A 24,195-nucleotide genomic window follows, 5' to 3' on the forward strand; every position below is an offset into this window, starting at 1 on the left:
AATATGCCGACTTGGCCACAGATGATCTCCTTGATATGGCAGTCTTTGTGGATTCTATATTCAAGCGAAGACAAAGTAGAGGCCATTTAAGGGAAATCAGCGTCTGAGTTATTGGATGAAGACTCAGGCAGATATATCGGTGGACCAGCTGAGCTGCCATTGAACCACCTCGGCCACTGTTGAAGAAACAACGCAAATCACTTGGTAGTTCCTTCAGAAAAAATAGTCAAGACGATGAAAAGGCCTCGCTCCAACTGAAAGGCAAAAAGTTGAAAGTGAACTGGAAAGCTACATGTCGTGCCTTAATGCAAAAAGTGAGTCGGACCCCTTGGAGTGGAGGAAACTAAATGGGTGCAACTTTACAAAATTGTCTCAGCTCGCCCAAAAAATAATTGTGCATTCCAGCCACCCGTACTCCCTCTCAAAGGATTTCTGGTACTGGGTGTAATATTATCACATGTACTAGGGCAGCCTTAAAACTGAGATGGTCAACTGGCTTGTTTTCCTTGCGCAAAATCTACAGTGAAGCAGCAGTTGAAGAATGCTTGTCAGAAGATTTTTTAATTTTGATAAATGGTTGTACAACACGTTTGTTTCATATTACAAATGTTAAGACAACCTTTAGTTTGCTCTGATTTATCTGTTTACAAAATACTTTGCATTATGTTTCTCATAATTTGTTACACAAATGTTTTTATTTGCATTGTTGTTGTGAGAAGATATTCATTTACATTGTTTAGAAAGTACTTAGCAAATTTTGTCGAAATAAGAGTGTATTTGTTAATTGTTACATTTTAAAATAAAAATTCTGAATTCAGCTTTTCCCCCTTTTTTACATCGATATTGACCAATATGATATACTTGTGACAATTTAGTTTTCAGCAATATCGCCCAGCCCAACTGCACATAATGTACATAATTTTCACATTACTGTACAGTTTGACAGAGCCCATGAATTTTCTGATTCATCTGAAAAGGGATTAAAGAGCATTATGACTTTGTTGAGCATCTTTGCGTGTACAACCATGCGAGCGTGCGCCAATTCAACCAGGCAGCATCGACCCGTGAGCGTTCGGGATTTGTGATGAATGATGTGAAGAAAGTCTTCAGTCCCTCCGGGGCTTCCGCCTCCAGAATCAATGAATGGCACAGAGCTAAATAAACGCTCCCTTTTTCATTTGATGAAATAGTTTTACTACATTTAATACTTCCATTTGTTAGAGCTGCGAAGGAGATTTTCAACCCTTGGACAAGTGAAGTTCCCAACCACTTAAACAGACTACAGATTTGAAACCTGTACTACTTTCTTACTGTCAGAGCGGATTTTTTTTCCCCCTTAATGCAACAGAGCATTTTTTCCCCTGCTGGAACACTTGTTTCTAGTGAAAGATATCACACTAAACGACAAAAACGACAAAAGCAAATGGGATAAAAAAAAAAAGTGCTTGGAGCCTAGATCTCAAGGCACCACTGTACTAACAAATATGCCACAAAATATTATCTCAAAACATTTTAATTTAGTTTTGAATGATGATGCTGATGGCCCTTATTCACAATTTGGAGATTAGTCCATCAAAAAAAAAAAAAAAAAAGCACACTAACCTAAACGCATGTGTACAAATGTGGCGAAGACTCTCCATATCAACCCAAGCTAAACTTGGCTCCTCCCTTTTATACACATTTTGTGTCCCATTCAAGAGTATTACTTTAGCATATTTCCCTGGACGACTTTCCTATTCAGAAAAGTTCTGTGGCGCCATCTTGAGACACCATAGGCTGTTTCAGAAAGCAAAAGTATGAAAAGATGAAGTATTTCATAACTATGAGCAATGTTACGGTTTAAAATCTAGCATCTCTTTGGTAAGCAGCTCCTGCATGGAAGAAGTATCATTTGGATTTCATTGTGCTCACTGGGAGCAATATATTGCTTGATTGTTTCCATTTTATTGCAAACAAGTCGACTTGTTAATTTGCTTGGCTGCCCAACATCCCATAACGAGCTGAGAAGCCGCTTGGCGCTTCCCGACCGTCACCTCTACGTTTGCTATTGTTGTTCAAATGTGCAGTTTGTCCTACTGCCTGATAACATTAATCAGCCTTACTTACGTCCAGTTCCAATACCACCCTTTTTGTCTCGTCTTGTCCCTTGACGAGAACGAGCAAGAAAAAGCGGGAAACACATAAATGCATGTAATATATTTGTGTTTCATAGTAGTGACATGCGTGGTTTTACGTGTTTTGAGTTGGGGGTTAAAACGCAATCTGGCTGTCAGACCAAACAATGCTAGAAGTCATGTAGTATAGTACTGTTGCTTCTGAATGGCGCGACAAATTGATTTTCATACACTCAATAACACTCGAGATTTCATGAGATATTGGGAGGTTATTGAAATTAGCCGTGTTTTAAAAGTTGTTGTTTAACGCTCACTGGCACGTGGATGGGGCAAATAGCATGGAGGCTAGGCTGCTTGTGAATTGTTTGCCATTGGTTTTCATTGTTTCGTTGTGTAATCCATAATGTAATTTTGTTGTTATTACAAAGTAATGTCACGTCCGCTTACGACGCATGAAGTGGTGACGAAGCGGATATACTGCATTTCCATTTTCTAGAGGGATTGCTCTTCCACCCTTCGTCTTCGTCTCCCCAAACAAGTTAAAGGGGGAGGGGGAAGACAAAGATAAAGGCTTAAGGGGAAGTAATGGGATTGGGCCTTAGTTCTGCAGCACTCATTTTAGATGTTTTTGCTCCGCATTAAAGGAGGCTAAAAATTAACAGCAGCTCAGGGAAAACCTGCTCACACTTATTTACGTTCATTTGTATCACGTTATTGGATAACAACGCAAACTCATTAGCATGCAAAATGTTTCTTTCAATATCACCTGATAGATGCATATGTGCTTCAAACGCCTTGGTAGCTTCAAAAGTGTGTGTGTGCGCGTGTGTGTGTGTGTGGGTGGGGGTGCGCGCGCGTGTGTGTGTTAGTAAAGATGAGCAAAGTTGAGGATAGTCCAGGTGAAAAAAAAACTCACCAAAATTTGAAAACAAATAATGAATTAAAAAATTTATACAATGTCTGACAAAAATAATACAACAAAACAAAGAAGTAGAAATAGATCAGAAAAAAATGCAATCAAAATAAATGATGAAAAAAAAATGAACCTTGTGTGTTATGGTGTATATAGGCAACAGGTATGTGTGCCATACATATTGTAGCGAACCCAGCCAGACAATGGTGAAGCGTACTGATGTTCCACAGAGTCTTTTATTCCTTTTGTTGTCTTGATTTCATTGTGGAAACACCGTAAGAGCTACAGTGTAAAACAAACCATAATAAACATAAATGAGAGCTCTCAACGGCATGCAATCAAAACCATGTAACTACTTTGGCCATACGTGAGAAAATAAAGTTACAACAAAAACCCGCGATACTACAAAATCGACAAATGGACGCTATTGTCAGAGTGACAATTAATTATGTCATGAAACACCTGTGCATGGGTAAATCACGGCCAACGAAATAACGATGAAACAAAACAACAATTAAATACCTTGTTCCCATTCCAGCCAGGTGCCTTAAATAGCGTAATGTCAATGTACACTTCCTGCTCATACCGGAAGCGCACCAAACCAAAAGCACATGGCATCCAAACTATAACTTCAAAATAAAGTATCAAACAAATGCACTTGTGAGTTCGTTACACATATAGTACATATGAATATCCATAACAGTATGTATATATACATACTATTTAAACTGCACAATACAGAAATACATACTGAGTATAAACAAAGATCATTCCATTAAAGTGGCCAGGATTTGAACCTACTACTATATACAGGTGTATTGTAATAAATTTTTGTTTGTTTTAAACTGAAAAAAAATCCTTACACACTATCAATGACAGTTAAAGTTACACATATGGAAACTCCTGAGGTCTAATTTGAAAACAGTCCCTCACGTGTTTCCTTCCCTGACACTAAAAGAGAGGCTGCTTCTCAAACTGTCTATCCTTTGCATAGAGGAAGTAATCTGAAGTAACAGTGCCCCCTGCTGGATAATCGAAAAATGACACGACCAGCCGTACTTCTTTGATTTTGATTGAACTTTTAAAGGAATTTATGAGACAGTTTGAAACTAAAACTAGAAAATAAATAGAAAATATCTTAATACTATCTCACATCCATATATGTGTTGTTAAATAATTAAATCTATTTTACGTTTTATATTTACGAACACCAATGTAAAATACTAAGAGAAAGTTCCTAAAAATGCGCCTGGAAATTTACCAACCCTTTACAACCATACGGACAACACTAATAACAGACACACAGAATAAGCGTTTTGTCCCCATTTTGCGTAAATAAAATACATTAATGCAAACAAGGTGGTTATTTGTGTTGAATTAAGTATGATTCTTACGAGTGACCCCTGGATAAATTGTGATGGAAGTGGCCTGTGAGACAAAGATGCTCTGAAATGTTCACTTTATTCTTCAAGAAACTTATTGTGAGACAGTAAATGATGTTACAAGTCAGTAAAGTTAGTAATGAAACCTTGCTTGAATACACAAAATCTTTTGTCTTAGTGCAGTTTTGTAGCTCAGGGAGTTTGAAGCATTTAACTCCATAACAAAGTACAGAGAATACAGCTCTAAAGGAAGCTCATGTGTGGCACAAAGGGCTGTGAGGGGAAGAACGATTTCAAACAATATTCCCTAACACAATGGTTGTCATACCTTTTGTAGCAAGTACCATACAAAAACAAGTGTCACCATCATAGCTATTATAGCAGTGTAATTTGTTTTGTTTGTCAGCATTTATTTCAGGCAATGGTATTTTACAATAATACACAACGAGATAAACAATTAGCTTATTTCCACACCATAATTATAAGGAAGTGTTTCACATACAAAAAAGGATAAAGAATAAATCTTGAAACTGGGAATAAAAAAAATCACATTACATGTCACATGCCATTGTTTATGAATGTGCTGTTGCGTACAAATTTACTCAAGGGAAAAGAGCGGGATATGTAATACTAGATTCATACTAGAATATTAGCCATTTTCAGATGTAAAGAGTAAAGGAAAAATATCCAGAAAAAAATACATCAGTAATGATATCCGAAAAAACTACATAAATAGGCTACAGTAACAAAGTGTTTATTTGTTTTAACAAAGTTTTACTTTATTACTTCCCACCACTCCTCATGTCGTTAGCCCATAATAATTGCCTCAAGACACTTCAGGGAAAAGAGACAATACAAATAAATTCAACAAATAAGAAGTGTCCAGTTGGTTTGATTCAATCTGCAGATTACCATGACCAGGATGATTGACAATCTAAACACAAGCAGGAACTTCTGCAGTCACACTAAACAAATAAAGCCGAGCTCAAATGCACATTTCGAATGCCTTCTAACACAAACAGACGTTAAACCTAAGGTAAAAAAAAAAAGAAAAAAAACAAGGAAAAAAAGAAAGAAAGAGCAACCCGCAGCCCAGCATGAACATGAAGACATTATGACTTCAAACCTGAAGCTGCGCTTTGGTGCGAAGCAAAGTAAATACAACAACTTTAAAAGGGATGACAGTATTATGGAAAATTCACTTTTTAATTGTGTGTCAGCCCAGAGTAGCAAATTATGACCCACATTGAGTTAAATTCATTTTGCATTAAAATGTATTAGGATTCATTTCTCTTTCAATTCATTGACTCATTAAGAAATTGCTTCGTTGATTTATTGTAAACAATGCAAAAAGAAATAAAATTACATAAAATAAAATAACCAAACATAAAACAACTATTGTAATATAGATATATATATGTATATATATAAAATAATGAATAAATAGAAATGACCCAACTTCCATTCATATACGAATGATAACCACTTCAGTTTTATTCTTACTTGTCATAATTCCAGTGAAAGATTTAATTCATTTCAATTCAAGACAAAGGCCGATCTTCAGATACCTTCGATCAAGTTTTAACAACATCAAAAGTTGTAGCAGATATGTGGAACTGGATTGATATGACTCGTCAAAATGGTATTGTAGATATCTCAAACTGGAGTTGAAATAACGGTGTAGATATCTGCACACATATTATATGTTTATATACGTATATTCCATCTTGACAAAACAGTTACGCTCCAGATGGATATCTTGAATGAAATCTTGAAAATATAAATTGCAACAATGCGGAACAAGGTTGATATCCACACGATGTAAATACATTTTAATTGTTGAATCCACTTGGCAACGGGTTTTTTTTTATTGCTACATCTCCTTCAATCCATAATTTTATGTTCCCCCTTGTGATTGGTTTTGCAGTTTGCAGTTTAAAGTGGAGAAAAAACGCCTGTTGGTTGATTAATGATTTCTGGAAAAGCCTCAGAAATAGAATTATAGCGGTATCAATTTAAAGGGAACCTATTTGGGACATTGCACCTGAATTGCGATGGATAGAAACCTTTTCATATGAATGCACACAATCTATATTAAAGTGACATCTTGAAACAGCTTTACACTTATCCGACAGCGGCTAGGTTTGTCTTTGACACAGGACAGGAAGTCTCACCCAGATGCATGAATGGTTCATGATTGCTGCCATCACTTTTTCACCACTGGACGAGTGCTTATCGATCGCCTCCTGACATTTAATCAAACTTATTAGCATAACCTCAAATGCCTTCAGCGTGTTTAGTTCAGCACACAAGATGATTTAAAGGGGAAGACAGGCTCCAAATTAGTACGTTTGTTTGCACATCCCGCCAATGTAATTATATGTTAAATTCATAATAAGGCATTATTGCGGATGAGATCCATTACTATTGTACAATAAACTCTTTAAATGAGATGTATGCATTTTTTCATAAATAATTATCAGCCAGTTTCCAGGGGGATGTCCGGTCATATCCAAATGAACCACAGTTTACCCTCCCCACCTTAACTGTGTGTGTGCTATTTATAATTTGACAACATTGCTTCCCAAAACAATTACTACATTGTGTTGGAAAATCATTATTAAATAAATTAATTCTGATTAAAAAATAAATAAATAAAAGTAACTTAAATTGTAGTAACTTATTACTCTACAAAGACATCCAAGTAACATGTAATATGTAATATATTACATTTTGGAAGTAACTTGCCTATTGTCACCATTGAGCTTTAATCATTACTGTATGTTTTTATGAAGTAGGATATTATTGAGCGCTCTTTTTTGGCCCTTAGTGGAGGTCTGCTGTGTACTACTGACATCCAGTTTGTTTTCAATCCAGTTTTATGTTTAGATGTATCAAGAGTGATATGACTGTGGAAACGTGTGAATGTGCGGTGCTCTATGGAAGCTACTTGGCTAGTGTATGCATGTTTTTCTCATTTTGAGTCTTTGTTGAGTTGAAGAGGTGATGCTGGACAATAACGTATATATGCCCGGGGCGAAAGGGTTCGCAAAATTTTCCATCGTTAAATATCTTCATTACGAGTTAACTTTGCCAGCTACAGTATGGTAGAAAATTTTGCATTTTCCTTTCACAGTGTCGTAATCATTATTAAATAAATTAATCCCCAATTTAAAAAAAAAAAAAACGAAAGAAAAAGCAACAAACTTCAGCAATTCAATACTATACAAAGACAGTGATATTGTAAAGGAACTTATTACTTTCACATACAAGTAACATTTAATAAGTAATCTATTACCTTTTAGAACTAACTTGCTCAACACTGCTAAACATCTCCTATTATTCCATAATGACAGCTATCATCACATTTTGAGCTGTCTTGAGTACTGGTGTGCCACTGCCAACTACTTGAGCAATCAGAATGAGAAAAGGTCTGCACTAGTGCAGTCAGAATGGAAAGGAAATATTTTATTCGATATCTGCTGATCTGTGCCACATGCGTCACCCTGGAATACAGCTATGCAATTTGTGGCTGGTCTTTAACACAAGACGGTAGCGCTGTTATTGTTTGCGAGGCTGCAATCACAGAGTCACGTGACTGGATCTTGCATAAAAGTTTTTCACTTCCTCCTCCTTTGCCGTCAATGGGCACTGATTTGCCGTATGAGATTTTCACCACATCATCCTACTTTGTGGCTCTTGACGGACTCATTTGTTTTTCGCTTTTCAAGGCAGTATTATTACTTGATAATGTAAAATTGCACATCGTGAAAGCAACATTGATGATGATATCAATGACAGTATTTATTGCCCACCCCTGTGGTTTGGTTCACGCTGAGTAACAAAACGTAAACATGCCTATCTTTTGGCTAAACAGGAACACATTGGATTTAAAATGAAATTAAAAATAAGAAACAAGGAACAAAATTTCTACAAAATAGATAAATCAAACAATGTGCACACTCAAAATTAAAATGCATGGACAGCTTAAATAATATGCGTTTTTCGGACATTAACATTAGAAAAAAACAACCTTTAATTTTTTTTAGCTTTTATTTTTAGGAAAGTCCAAAATCAATACTTTGTCTCATTTTTTTAGCAAATGAACGACTATTTAAAAAAAAAAAAACACTTGTTATTGGTTTGGTGCCATCTGAGTAAATGCCCTTGGAAGTTGCATTCATGCCTAAAGCATGCCGCTAGCCATAATGTCTGCTAGCCAGAGGCTGACCTGGAATGGGTTGGTCCAAAGCAGAGGTCAAGATTGTGGTTCCTGAGGACTCCAAGTTGCCCCCAGAGGACCACGAATATCCTGCAGGGATGTTCTAAAAAAGCTGGAATGTTGTAGAAGTGAGTGAAAACACTGGCAGAGATTTATAGAACTAAAGTGCTCCATATTGATATGATATTCAGAGATGGACACTTTACCCCATTTTGCCGGTCCGTCCTCCATCCACGACCTGGACACCCTTCCATCCTTACACTTCCGTCCTTATTCATCAAAATAATTGCCCTCTGTCCTCGTTCATCCTCGTCCTTTTAACGCACCCCAAACAATGCCGAATGCAGCTTTAATTACACAGCGTACCATTCTCAGATTCTATTTGTTACACAAGGCCAATTCACAGATGAACTCGGACCAGAGTTACGGATTTATTACACTTCATCCTTTTACCCAAATCAAACGAAACTTAAGATGCTTATTTTGGCTCTCAATTGCTTCTTCACACAGTCACGCGTATAGCTTCCTTGTTTTTGCCAACTTTGAGCCTCTCTCTCTCTCTCTCTCTCTCTCTCTCTCACCCACACACAGTTGAACTCTCAGTTAAAGGGCCAGTACACGCAACAAATTACAAGATTTCATTCTGCTCTGAGTAAAAATATTTGAAATTCTATAAACGCAGAACTGGACCCAGCTAGGGGGGATTGCCCGTTTCGGTCCTATTATTGTGTAATAGTAGTAATTATTACCATTCAATAATAACACGATCACAGTTAAATTGTGCACATTTGTTATTGTGTGCCTAAATCTGGGAGTCTTTCGCATGGGTAAATCTTTCAGTTTAAAAAAAAATGGTGACAGAGAAGCAGCACTGTGGCGAGATCATCCCACCATTCCATTTCATGTCCCTTATCTAATAATGTATGTCTCAGTGCTTTTGTATTGCACAGAATAAAATGTAATCTGAATACATCTTCTATTACACCCCTACTAGACACCTGTTCGAGGGGACAAGGTGTAAAAATACAAGCGACCTGAGTTGTGACAGATTCATGTTTAGTTTTATTTTCGTTTAGTGCTCTTTCTTCAGCGAGACACAGCACAGGCATCCCAGATGGGTTTTTGTTGTTGTCGTCTGATGGATCGGAGGCACATCCATCAAACGAGAGGCAGACGTTGGAAAAGAGAATACGCTATGTAACCGGATGAAGAAATACGCTGTGGGAAACAAGAAAGCCTGATTGAAGTCCCCCTCCGCCACGGCGTCGACACTTTCATTAGGCGGATTTGCATGTGCGGGTAAAAAGAACGTGACAGAAACAAATTGACTTTAACACCCAACGGAAGTGTGACGGCGGAATGCATAATCCTGTTAGTCATTATTTAAAAAAAGACAAGCTGCTAACATTCAATTGCTCACTACCCTTTTCTTGATGTGCTCGCTGAAATAGAAAGCACAGAACTCCTAGGGTCAACTCTTATCCAGTGACCATTGCTTCCCACAGATAATAATTGAAACAGAAATAATCTTTAGAAAACCTTTAGAACTGAACAGCCAATGATTGAAAAGGTCACATATAAAAGAAAAGTGACAGTAATCTTTTGCTTTGGGTCATTGGACAACTACCCACTACTCACCCATCAAGTGTGACATTAGTAAATGTTATCTGCCTGTTTGTGAAAATGTGCCATTGTTACATAACAGGCTGCTCATTCACATAATGAGCACCCCCACATTGCAGGAGTCTGTCCACACAAGGCTTACAAACTAGGCTGGGCGAAGATCCAGATCACTACCATGCAACGCACTGTCATACAGAGACACCCACATACCCAACGTGTGCGACATCCCTTCTACCTGCAAAGCTAACAGGCAGGCAAAGCTGCATCGAGTTTCGTTTGGTGCACAGATGAGCTGCTTATAATCAATGCATACTGAAGTGCTTATTGGAGTTGACAATAGGAAGGCAATTGTGTTTGGCGATATGTTTAAAACAAAACAACACTACACTGAACATTGATAAGGATTAATGAGTAAATTGATAACAGCCAAAGGCAGCATTTTTTTTAACATTTTTTATTATCCTTGACATTTAGCTGTCGTATCTCTAAATGCATCCTCGTGTGATGCTGCAATGAGAGCAGGCTTGTGGGGGATGATTTTGATGACAGCGAGAGAAAGGAGAATTCCGATGTGACAGGACGAGGACAGAGCAGGAAGTGGCTCAAAAAGGAAGAGGCTCATATTCTGCATCAGGACACGAAACGAAGGCAACATGAGACTATTTATGCTTTTCTTTTCTTTCACACTTCAACAAGGCTATGTTTGTTGCAGTACCAAGATTGACCACTGAGAGACAGCATGATGCCACCGAGCATCCACACTGCCCGAAAATACCAAGAAGGAGAGAGTATTAAGAGAAAAAATAAATAGAAGCTCGGTTAACTGTTAGCTTATCTGCTGCTGCATTGCTACATTGGTTTTTACCACAAAATTATCATCCCTAATATCACTATTAGCACATACCACACCAGAATGTAATCTTTTATAGACAGTAAATAATTCAACCTATGTTGACTTTGAACAGAATGGCCAAAAAATGCTCAAATTCGGCCGAATCATCAGCATGAGCATGCAATGTCAACCAGATGTATTTTCCTGACTCATTATCTACTATCCTGCTTTTATACTTCCATCAATCTTCAGTAACTCTTGCATTAGATCTCTTTTGATGCGCGGTTGTACCTATTACGAAATGGCCGTGAGCTAAAAAGACATAGAGGTGTTGAAAAAAATCCATCAATCATCCCTGCTCCATTTCCCTGAATCCACACAATTGAGTCTCAGGGGCCATTAGTGGCTTTTAAGCTCATGTAATAAACCGTCCCAAGCAGGAATTCAATGCGCTCCACACTGGGACCGGATAACACCGCCAATGGCTGTGCAACCAAAAATAAATACATTATATTGATTTGTTGTACAGAAGAATGAAGGATAAAGCAGAACATCATTCCTACTGCTTCGGGACGGAGTCACTTGGAGCCACCAAGGGAATAATTTGTGTTTCCTGAAAATAAAACGATAATTAAATTCAATAAAAACCTAATATGCTAAAGTCCACTAAAACAAACAGAAATCTGATAATGTATTTTGATAACTATTTTTTGGAGTCGTTATTTGTTTGCTTGTTTTTAAACCACACTGAGTATGCGTTTGGTTTCTTGTACCCGACATCTGCATATTGGCCTATTTTACTTTACTTTTCCCCTCCTTCTCAAAGAGGGGGCTAGGATGTCGATCGAAGTGAGGCTGTTTAGGTCAGGGTCTTGCCTCCACCACCCAGTAGTCTGAGGACGACCACTTCCTCGGAAGCGTCGACCTACAACACTTTATTTGATGAAATGGACTCTCATGTTGTTTCAGCTAACATTGCAAAGCATCATATTAAGTGATAAATGTTGACCACTCTTCATTGATTGCAAGCTGGTCATCCTGGACGTGTGAAGCCCTTTGAGACAGTTTTGTCATTCATAGCTAGATAAATAAACTTGAACTGACTTGAAGAGATGGAATTGTAGTAGGGCTGGGCGATATGGCTGAAAACTTTATCTTGACGCATGTATGTCATATCGGTCGATATCGATAGATATTGAAGTATTATTATCATTATAATTTTTAAAATTTTTTTACTATTGAAAATAAAAAAGGGAAAAGGCCTGAATCATTTGTTTTATTTTGAAATGTAACATTTACCCTTCAAAATGAACTAGAAAAAAAGTCCAACCCACGCCGGCTTCCCTTGCGACGGAACTATGGGCTGTTTCGTCCTGTGCGTGTCCGGGAATGGTGCTTGTTAGCGACTTAACTGCTACGCACGCCCGCCTCGCTTCTCCGGAGCTCTCGTGTGCTAGAGCTACGGGCCGTTTTGTCCCATGCGTGACCGGGGAGGGTGCTGGTTATCGGCTTAACTATTAAGCAAGACTGCCTTTTTCTTCCGGAGCTCCCGTGCGATGGAACTGAGGGACGTTTCCTCAAGTCGGCCGGTAAGTCCACCTTTTTTATTGTTCGTTTTGAGTCACACTAGCTCAGCGGTGTAAGCCTCAGGTTGGAATTCCTCAATGGGAGGGAGTTAAGGGCCAATTTAGAGTTTTCCATTAACCTACCATGCATGTCTTTGGAATGTAATAGTGTATTAATATTAATTTACACATGAACTCATCGTACCACGAGCTGCATTTAAACTGTAGCTCAAAAATGCATGTCGAATGGATAAATGGAACTAGCCTAACGCTAATCAAATCTACGGTCTACTCTAAAATGTCAGCACGTCATTACATTTGTCATTTACACAAAGTTGTAACCGCAGCTCATGTTGTCCTTATTAGCATTCTGAATGCCACTCTTTGGGATGTGACAAAAGGTCAACATGAAAATATGCCGACCAACAGCGGGTTATTGTCTCTAGCACACTGCTATTCAGCATTCCACCTGTGCTATGGTCTCCAGTCCCAAACCAAAGGTGATGTCTGAGAAAATATCATTCATTTTCATCGCTATCTGTCCATATTTGTCTTTTAGGCCTATTGTCGGAGTTCTGTTCAAATAATGGTTGATGTAAGGAGAATTTGTACGTATGTCGGAATGTACCATGAACTATCACTTACAAACACTAACAGTAGTCATCTATCCATTCATTTTCTATAGTGCTGGTCCTCATTGGGGAAGTTTAGTCTATCCCAGCTGACTTTGGGTGAGAGGGGGTTTACACCCTGGGCTGGTCACCAGTCAATCACGTGTAGAACACCCATTTAAACTCAGTCATACGACACCTCTGGACAATTGAGACTCTTCAGTATGTTTTTGGAGGAGCCGGAGTACTAAAAAAAAAACCCTTGCAATGTGAAAACTTGACACAGGAGGGCCAGAGCCGAGATTCTAACCAACACCCCTTGACTGTGTGACAGATGTCCAATAATCATTACAGCACTATGCTGCTGTGCCCTGGCTGTATTATATTTAAGGCAAAAATTAGTGTTGAGAAAACAGTATCTATCCAGAGAATACCCATGCACGCCGGCAAGCAGAGATTGAACCCAGAATCTCGGAAATATTTGAATGGAAAACACTTCTAGGCAATGAATAGAAAACAATCAATTGAAAGCCCGCAAGTACAGAGGTAACTCAGCCTTCTTGTGTCGAGTGATCACGTATTCTTTTGCCTCTGGGCAAAAGTAGTTTATTGCTCATAGTTCCTCACCTCCAAACATCTTACATTGGGAACACGGTAAACATGATGAGCCCTTGTAGTGTAATTGAATCCAAAGAAGGAAAACAACAACCCCTCGACCCCAAGCCCTACCTCTCGAAAGTCCTCCGGGCCACATTCCGAGCCCCTGAAGTTGCATTCCAGCAGAATGTCTTCTATGCGGTGCCGGGTGCGGTTGTAGAACTCGTCCATGCTGAAGCGAGAGCCTGGCGGGCGGTCGGGCTCGGGAGCAAGCGGGAACCCCGGCGCCATGCCATCGTCGAAGCCCAGCAGGGGGCCCATGAAGATCAGGTCGCTGTAGCTCATCTGCGACTTGCGCACAAAGTTGTAGTTGCATAATGTGACGGCTGGGAAGGTCATATTTTTGGCCACCTTCTCATCTAGCATGGTGATGTGGTCGTACTGGAGGTAGTAGATGACCCGGTCGGCCACCTGGAACAAGAAGGCGGACAGCGCCATGGTGAAGACCACCGCCCACAAACTCTGCCGGACACCAAACTTCTTGTTCTCCACAAACACATGGTTGGCTCCGTGCAGCGAGCAGCCGCTGAAGAACGTTGCCAGGTCGTCCACCTGGCCCGAGCTGTCCTCCTCTTCTTCATCGTCGTCCACATGACTACAGCCGTCCAGGTACTCCTGCGATTCTCCGTAACCCCTCTTCACCCTTTTGTAGTGATCGTCAAAACCGTCTTTGCCGTAGCCTCTGTCTTCATCATCACCAGAAAAGGAGATGCTGCACATGAACCGGACTGGCATTATGGATTGATCAATTAGCGATCCCAGCGAGAGTAAAACTGCAGTTGATAGAAGTGAAAAGCAGACTCGGTCAAGTCTTCTAAATCCTGAAGTCCGAAACAGGCACTAATTCTAAGACCGAAACCCGATAATACTGAACATCAGAGCACCATCACTCCTCACTTCAACTGCAAACTGAGACAAAGATGCTTTGCCCTTGGGTCTCCGGGGCAGATCCCTCCATCAATTGGAACAAGTTGGAAAGAGACAAAGACTGTGATAAGGAGAGGGAGGAGGGAAGAAGGAGGTGAGGACACCCGATACTCCCACAGGGCCTGGGGCAGGTCACCACGGAGGGGCAGAGTTTCACCGAATTACTGGAAAAAAAAGCCTTGATGCAATGTCTGTTCGAGAAAGGCATCTCGTGTACAGTAGCAAAAAGTCACTGTTTATACTTTGCGGGTGAAGCTCATCACGTTGTTAAACGTCTAGTATGGACCATTTGTTATCTTCCCGTACAGAATATGAAAGAAATTCAGTTTTAAAAACAACGGCCTGTGACTGGACACATTGCAAACCGCTTATTTCAGTCAGATACAATATTTTAAACAACGATAATAGAAAAAAACAACAAACATCAACAAGAAAAGTTACTGCAGAAAGTTAAAAAACCAAAATGATGAGATTGCATTTCCCAGACCATATCATTAGTCAAATGTAAACGCACCAAGCCTGCTGTGTGTAATATCTGGCAAGAGGCTCGCAAATTAGCAAAGAAGCTTCCAAAAACTGTTTTGGCAAGTGGAGTTATGTTTTGGGTTCAAATTAAAACAGAATATCCACAGATGGCCCAAAAAAAAAAAAAAAACGACTTGATTCCTTGCTTCCAATTCCAGCATCTTTGTGAAGATTTTCTGCAATGACCTCAATGGAAACAAAATTACACACAGTGTCATGTCCCTCATTACATGCAACAAACCTGTCACTTATCAGATTTTTTTGGCTTTGCGAGGCAAACATTTACTCAAAGTGTGAACAAGCTTTAGATATGTTTCTGTTAGAGTGAAGTGGATAAAATTGCATTTAAAGTGCTGTATTGCTCTCGCATTCACGGTCGATGCACTTTCAGCTGTTTATTAATCAGTGCAAGCAATCAAACACACATGCAAAATGAGGAAACTCACAAGGAGCGGCTGGAGGGCACACTCAACTCCGGATGTTACTTCACTAGGCCACGCCCCTTAAAAAGCACTCATCTAACAAAATACGACAGTAGGTACTATAATGACACTTTATGAAACCAGTTTATTGTTTTACATTCTCTTGCATTATGCTATATATTTATTAGGGCTGTCAAAATTAAAACGTTAACTCTGGAGATGCATTTTAAAATGTTTAACACAGTTAAATATTTTAACTAAGAAAAATGTCTGTAAAGATGACTCGGTTTAGATCATATTTAAGGATCAAAGAAAGCTATTAGAACTGTTTTTGAATTAAAATATAGTTATTCAAGTATTATTCAAGTAAATATCTGTTACAAGATTCACAAAAAATAGTAGTTGAAAAATGTGATTAATTGCAATTAATAATGGAATTTTTTGCAATTAATTATTTAAAAAATAGGATAACTTGACTGCACGAATATTTATACAAGTGTTATTTTTCTCTTGTAAAAATTTTCAGGGATGGAATGGATTGTCATTTTAATTCAATTCAATCGGGAAAATTGATTTAAGTCAATGAAGCTCTGTAATTTGTTTTGATTTGTTTGTTTTTCCCGCTACCAGTCAAGGAAAAGAATGACAAGCCCTTTCACTCAACCATTTCATTTTATGGTTTCCTGGCCAGGATGATCGCATTATCGCACTTCCAGAAAAGAGGAAGCATCTAATTTGTAAGCAGTGTCTGTTTCCACCACACAGGCGGGCATATTGAAGCAACCGCTAAGAAGGAAAATTGAAGGAATTCAATCAAGACCTCCGTTTTCTCATTATTACCACTCTAATGACTCATCTTACCGACACGAGCCCCCGCCTAGTAACTGCACACAGCCCGGTTTCAATCACATCAACTGAAATCAAATACAAGCAGTGGCCCAGGGGGGGAAAGAAACACCTCAAATGGACCCCCACGAAGATGGAGACATGCAGCTCTTGTGATATGAAAAGGAAACACGAGATCCACCTGCATTGATCCGTGCCTCCATTAAAGTGACAGTGGATTACTTTCAGAAACATTTCAGTGCCATAAGACTAACTCTTACATGCGTCTCCCCTCACCATGCTAGAAACAAAACAACTTCATCCCAATCTCAGTGACCTGGCGAAAAAAGCCACAGTTTGGGTCAATATGCGTTTGGATGCAGCGTTGATAAAATAAACTTGACGATTAGCTTGAACACGACTTCCATGTTGTCCTTTCCACAAAGGTATCTGCTTCCCGATCTCTGAATATCTATTTGAGATCACTGATTAATGAACAGCCCTTACCGGACGTCTAGAGGCCTTCAGACATATTTGAGAATCTGTTAAACAACATCAGTCTCAATATATTTGGGCTGGATGGTTTATGTTAAACTATAATTAGAGCCCTAACATTAATCTGAAGCATGATTTTAGAACAGTCGTTAACCCCAACACCAAACTTTAGTCCTGTCAGTCCATCGAGTTAAAACTGTGTTTTCAGAATGGAAGTAAAGACACTGCTTCAATGTTGATGTTATGAAAGTATTGTTTGCGTCCTTGGTGAGTACTCTGTACTGTTCTGTAACTTAAACCTCATGAAACTCTAAACAGAATAGGCCACGATTATCTGTAACAATTGTCTGGAAAGCCTGCAATGGTTGACTTATTTTTACACTGCTCATTCTTTAAACCTTAGTCAAGAAAATACTTCAACTATGGCGTAAAGCACCAGTTGTGGTTTGGGGTCCTCCAAAAAAAACCCTTATATGAATTTATGCCTTTCTACTCTAGCCAATTGACCTGTGAAAGTCTCTATTTTTTTTTTTTACAAAGTTGGTTTTTCAAATAGGTAATTCAATAATTATGCTCTCTGGTAACTAAGTAATTATGTTACTTTAATTATCAAATCCGTAAATGCACAGACCTACTCTTTAAAACCCTACACTTAACCCTAAACTCTTAAATTGAACCCTTACTCATCTCACTTCTATCTTGAGCCTTAATCCAACCTAAAATTCAAGCATAAAACATTAAACGTTGACCTAACTGTAAGCCTTACCCCAAAGCCTAATCCCTAAAATGAAATGCGTACATGTACCTTAAACCTAAATTCAGGCCTGACGTGAACAGTACCCCTAATAATATAAATCTCCTTTTTTATACCAAGCATCCTATTTAACACACGTGTCTTGATATGGTGTACTGTACAGTGATGTGTTAAATGGGGCGGCTTGCATATTTATTTCCACTAGGAGGCAGCAGCAACACATCTGATCATGCTGAATCCTTCAAGGCACAAAATTTGACATGACAAACATCCTATAGCCTGTTGGGCAAAACGACTGCAAGTGAAAAAACAGATAGCTTTGTTAATTCTACTTTACATTTGTTGACTGTTGTTAAATAATGTTACATATTGATTTGGTAGTGTTGTTATACTGAGACCTGGTAGCGGAGAAGTGAGATTATGTTAAAGTGGTCGATGAGTATTTTGACCCAAGAGTAGGTTGCATGCGGGAACATCATAATTATTACTATCATCTTCCACATGCACTCCTAACTTTTCCTTCGAAACTCATCCCTTTGCAAAATGCATAATTGCACTGACGCTTTTTGCATTCAGGGAAAATGTACTTTTTGTGTCTCTTTTGGCCAAAATTCACGACAATAATAAGAACATATATACTGTATGTTGTTTCAACTTTTAAATAAGATTTTATTTAAATCATTTATTTATTTTTATGAAATTATCTTATTTTAACCAATTTACTACAATTATTCACGAAAATGGATCAATCCAGTTTTTTTTTGCCCATATGAGACATGTATCAGATTTTTTTTCATGCGGTGTGAGGAGTACAATTCAGATTATATTAAATACGACCTGGGCCTCTTTTGTAGGTGGATATCCATCCATCCATCTTCTGTACCGCTTCTCCTCACTAGGGTCGCAGGGGGTGCTGGAGCCTATCCCAGCTATCTTCGGGCAGTAGGCGGGGGACACCCTGAACTAGTTGCCAGCCAATTGCAGGGCACACAGAGACGAACAGCCATCCGCACTCACAATCATACCTCGGGGCAATTTAGAGTGTTCAATCGGCCTGCCATGCATGTTTTTGGAATGTGGGAGGAAACCGGAGTACCCGGAGGAAACCCACGCAAGCACGGGGAGAACATGCAAACTCCACACAGGATGGCCGGAGCTGGGATTGAACCCACGCCCGATGCTGTCTCTCACTGTGAGGCCATCGTGCTAAACAGTCGCCCACCACCGTGCCGCCCGTAGGTGGATATATATATATATGTATATATATTGTATATGTATATATATATGATATATATACATATATATATCAGATATGTATGAAATGCATCTGCAAGTATGAATGCTCATTCTGTACACATCCAACCCATAAGTCATCAAAAGCTCAATATGCACTCCGCATCGGCTGGAGAGAGTGCTTGAAAGACTGACATTGTCTGCGAATCTACAAAGTTGTTTTGAGTAACAATTTATGTCTTTACATTTGACTTTAATTTATTTTCACCTGAAATGTGATAATAGTAGTAATTCAGCCATGCAGACGGTTCATTTATTACACATTGCAAAGACGTTGCATCTTTAGTAGACGTCTTTAATAGATGTCTCCCAATGAGGAGATCGAGAAGCGTTGCCTCATATGCCCCAAATATTTCAATCTCCTCCCGCCTCGCTACTCTGGTGATATAAGGTGATAAAATGAGCCCCAACACACGGGACCATATTTACCTCCCTAAACACGGTGCCACATGACATTTTTTTTCACGGAAACGTTACATTCACATTCTTAGCCACATTTATGAAGACAACTAAAAAGTTCGGATTCAGCAAAAAAAGAAAATCTGAATTGGGCATTATGCCCTGCATTGTGAATATTTCCTCATGGGAAAGTGGTACATCAATGTCGCTGCATGGGCACTAACAGTCAACTTGAGTGATGTGTTTATTCAGTGTCATTCATGACGGGTTTCTTCTGCTTATACATTTTGGCCATAAAAAGCTCTTTCTCAGTTTTTTTTTTACCGTTTTAGGTGTCAAAAAAGCCAAGAAAATTGCATCAAAGTCACTCTTCTGCTGTTTCGTTTCACAAAAAGCAAATTTTCTCAACTTCTCAAGGGGTGTTTTTGCTGAAACCAATCGTATGATGTAACGCTGATTACGCAATAACTGAAAAATCTGGAAACAAACACTTTTTGAGGCAAAGAAAAGAGTCTATGCACTCTTTTGATAGATTTGGTGCTAATATTGTCCCAAAACACTATTCTGGATCAATTGTGGGCCTTGAAAGATCAGTAAACATGCTGAAAAATTATAGGTAATGTGGGGAAATCTACTTTGTAATACTGGCAATGAATTAATTAATAATTCCCCTGAATTCTTAATTTTTAGTCAATTCAATCGTTATTAGGCTTTATTTAAATCCTAATTTTAGGGAGTCTTTGATTAAAAAAAAAAAAACATTACTTTGGATGTACATTTTCAGGTCAAAAGATGGCGGTGTTGGGATTTGTGGCAGCTGTCCAAGCCACCAACCATCAAGCATCTGCACCCCCTCCCAACCCCGGGCTGGGATTTCAACAAGGCCACGCATTTCGCCATGGTCAGACACAGTGGAGCGCGGGGGCCAGATGAGAGGGGAGAGCTTGAACGCTTCCCTTTCAAGTCCTTTTGCTTACAGTCAGGATCAACCTGCCGTTGCCATGGTTACATCAGGGCTGTCAGCGAAAGAGAGACAGAGGATGCGCACAGCACATTACTGTGCATTGGAGTCACACGCACATGCACACAGCTCCAGTGGAGAGATAATAAAACTCGCCAAATACGAGTACGATATTGCTTGCTCCGAGGCAATCGATAGACGAGCATTCATGCTCCGAGATTATTAGAGGTTGGGCACTGTATGAATATGACAGGAGTAAACAAGCACTGAGATGATGTGGAAAAAGGCAAAAAAACAATATGCAACCCTAGCCATCCTACAAATGCTGCACCTCCTCGCTTCAGTGAGAAAAAAACAATAAGTAGAGAAATGACTTATGTGTGCGAGCCATTGTGGCCTAAAGCCCATTTCTCATTTGGAACAGTACACAGGTGGGAGTCCGAAGCTTCTAGGTAGTGCCGATTGCAGGGGGAACATGTTGCGGGTGGAAAAGCGAGGGAATTTGCTCCAAAGAGAGGATCATGCACAGGCAGGCCAAAAGAGCGCACCACTTAGAGGCTTTCAGGGATCAGGAGAGCAAACACTTGAAAAAAAGGAGCAGACGCTGGCCAAAGCCCTTCATCTTAGAGGAGGTTGACGGCAGAATGCGCCGTCAGCGAGGAACACCAAAACACCAACAGAGTAAAAACTGAAGAATAAGTATAAAATCTTAATAGCTAAAAAGAAGGTCAAGTTGCATTTAAAGGGGAAGTCAACCCTCCAAAAATGATTTGCGATAAAATGTTCTTTGGGTCTTCACTAGTCAACATGGCATTCTGATTAATATTCCGTTTGTGCAATATGAGTGCACCCGTTTTCTCAGGGGGTGGCCATTTTGTCGCTTCTGTCGACCTGAAATGACATTACAGTTGCTCAGGGCTCAGGTAATGACCATTCGCGGCTCACCTGTTTTCTGAATCTGAGCCATAAGCAACTAGCAATTCATATCACAATTTAATTTTAGTGTTGTATCCATCATACATTAGAAAAATGATGCGAAGATTCCCACTGAAACTCAATAGAAACACCGTCGTTTGCAGATTATGCACCAAAATCCATGTCTATCAAAAACTGTCAATGGTGAGATGCACATGGACAAACCAGCATTAAAAGACCACAGTCAACAAAACAAGTGATGAATATATTCAGTTATCCCAATGCCAAAAATTAATAACATCTTCTGTTATTTTTGCTCAAATAGCAAATCCCATTATGGCTGGTTGTTCTTATGATTTTGAATACATCACAATGAATGTGTTTTTCCTTCCTACACTAGGGGAAAAAACGCATAAAGTATAAACGTATAAAACTAAAGTCAGTGACTGGGCTGTACCTAACCTCCCAATTCTTCAAAGTCAAAATGTTAACGAGATAAAGGCAAAGAGAGGTTGCCATTCCCACGGCTGCCCGAGTGCCGCAAACACTTCTGCCTATCAATGAATCTTGTGAGCACGCAGAGATTTAATTCTCATTTAATCCGGTGTAGGAAGATAGTGGCTGTCGGGGAAACATCTTCAATCCCTTAAAACTGTGCTTGTCATCGCAAGTTCATCAGTGCTGGTAAACAATCAATAACATATTTGCCTGGCTGATCTTCTGATTAGGATCGGCTCCGAAACGTACACTGTAGACTTAATACAAATCCAATTTGTATTTACTGTTCTCCATGAAGCTGTTGACATTTTGACAAAAGTCCAATACCGTACCTAACAAATGATCAACACGAAATTAACACTTGTGCGTTACACCTGTAGCGTAAACGGTGAGGCATCGATGGAGGTCTGTGTTTTGAGTGACATTCTACTTGTGTTGGTGAACAATCTCTTCCAGTCCATAGTGAGCAAGGATCTAGGATCATCAACCCTGATGGCAAGAACTTTAAAACATTTCACCATGATGGCCCGGTGCACTTTTCCACACTCTTTATTGTTTAGCATTTTTTTAATTTATTTATTTTTGCACTGGAGAGGGGAAGTTCTCCAATCTCATACACTCAGTATAATGATAATGAAGGGTAATCTGATTCTGATTCACATGAACGCAAAAGCTCCAATGACACCGCGAGTATACCAATCCTTGCGTATCATTTGAGCAAGGCACTGCCATTGGGAAAACAGAGAAAATGGCTTGAATTATGATTGGAGCCAGGCCTTAAACCTTGGGGCAAATTTTGTGCAATTATTCTACATGTTCACTTCATCATGATTAATTATGTGCACAGTTCCCACCCAGACTTCAATCTTTACACTTTTTGTCTCTATTGACACTGGACAGTCTTCCTCCGTAAAAGTAATAATTTTCCCTGTGAACTCTGGTGTTCTGACTTCCCTCCCCCTCCTACACCTCTCACTTTTTGTGCCAACGAAACACGGACAGTTTGCTCAGGCAAGTTAATCAATATGCAATCTGAAACAATTCATGACTCAGCATCACATTTTTCTGAGCTTTATGCAAAATCTTATAGCGTATCGTTCTTTAGAAGAAATATCCTCTCATCCTGACTGCATTCGGTAAAAAGTCTCTTTCAACCTGGAAAAACAATTGTATGCTGTCTTTAGATATTTCATAATGACACATCCATTTTTTTTAAGAATGTGGCCTGATTATAATTGCCCCTGCGAAAAAAGCCTCAATATTTATTGAAAGCACCGCATTGTTAACATGATCATTTAGGGACTGGCTCATAACTTGACTTTTGTGTTACGTGCTCTTTTAAGTGGACAGCTACCTGTCATCTGCCGAGCCATTGCCACTACGGATTGCTAAATTATTATTAATATTATTAAATTAAAAAAAAATAATAATTCAAAGACAACCCAAGCAAGCGCTTTTAATACAGAGCTATGAGAAAATGCTTTCTACAAACCCAATGATGGTTTGAGTCCCAGTCTGTTTCTTTAGAAATGTCTACTCACAGGTTATGCTTGATTATTTCAGATTTTTTTTTTGGGGGGGGGGGGGGGAGAGAACTGAACGGTTTGGGTTATATAACGGCAAACGTACAAACGTGCCGTTGTTTCAGTTCTCTGCCACCCAGCAGTATCTGGCGCGTATAGTTTCCAAACATTATGAAATGATCTATAGAATCTGGATATATGGATCGTCCAAGTGTACCTGCAGCTGAGGCAAAAAAGCTGCTCCAAAACAGGATAGTCAAAGTTTTTAAAGGCTGTGTTGCATCTTGAGTGGTGTTTGCCCATTCCTGACAGGCTTGTAAACTGTCGCAATGCTTATCTGCTGATGATTCGCAGCTGCCGGCGATGCTTTCACTTCCAACAAGACCGGCGAAAGAGACGATAAAGACAGAGCGTCGCTGGAAATTACCGCCAGATGGGATTTCACTAGCGCGGACCGTCGACATCGTTGCTGGAATAAAGCCAGTGACGAGACGGCGTCACTCAGCTCTAATGTGAGCGGAACCCAGGTCACGGCTCACTGGCGTACGTTCCGATTGGTTCTGAGGGCCAGCAGCGGCTTGTCTCTGAATGCGATTATCGCTCGGGCTGATCCATTACGGACTGGTCGCCTCTCTTCTTTGCTCTTGACCTTTTGGGAGTTAGCCTTTACCATTTTTCAATTTGCGTTTGAGTGGCTTCATCTCTTTACTTTTGATCAAGGTCAGAAAGCAACATACAT

At 39.4% G+C, this 24,195-nt stretch overlaps 1 protein-coding gene and 1 pseudogene across 1 annotated transcript in view; both read right to left on the reverse strand.

Annotated features, from left to right (window-relative positions):
- Window positions 1-24,195, reverse strand: part of LOC148327759 (acid-sensing ion channel 1) — a 191,442-nt gene that overhangs the window by 57,177 nt on the left and 110,070 nt on the right. The gene's annotated exons all lie outside the window — the stretch shown is intronic.
- On the reverse strand, window positions 11,476-14,654 carry LOC148327760 (acid-sensing ion channel 1B pseudogene; annotated as a pseudogene).

This window comes from Idiotropiscis lumnitzeri, chromosome 11 (assembly GCF_059441095.1).
Source record: "Idiotropiscis lumnitzeri isolate Australia: NSW breed Sydney's pygmy pipehorse chromosome 11, RoL_Ilum_1.0, whole genome shotgun sequence".
NCBI lineage: Eukaryota > Metazoa > Chordata > Actinopteri > Syngnathiformes > Syngnathidae > Idiotropiscis > Idiotropiscis lumnitzeri.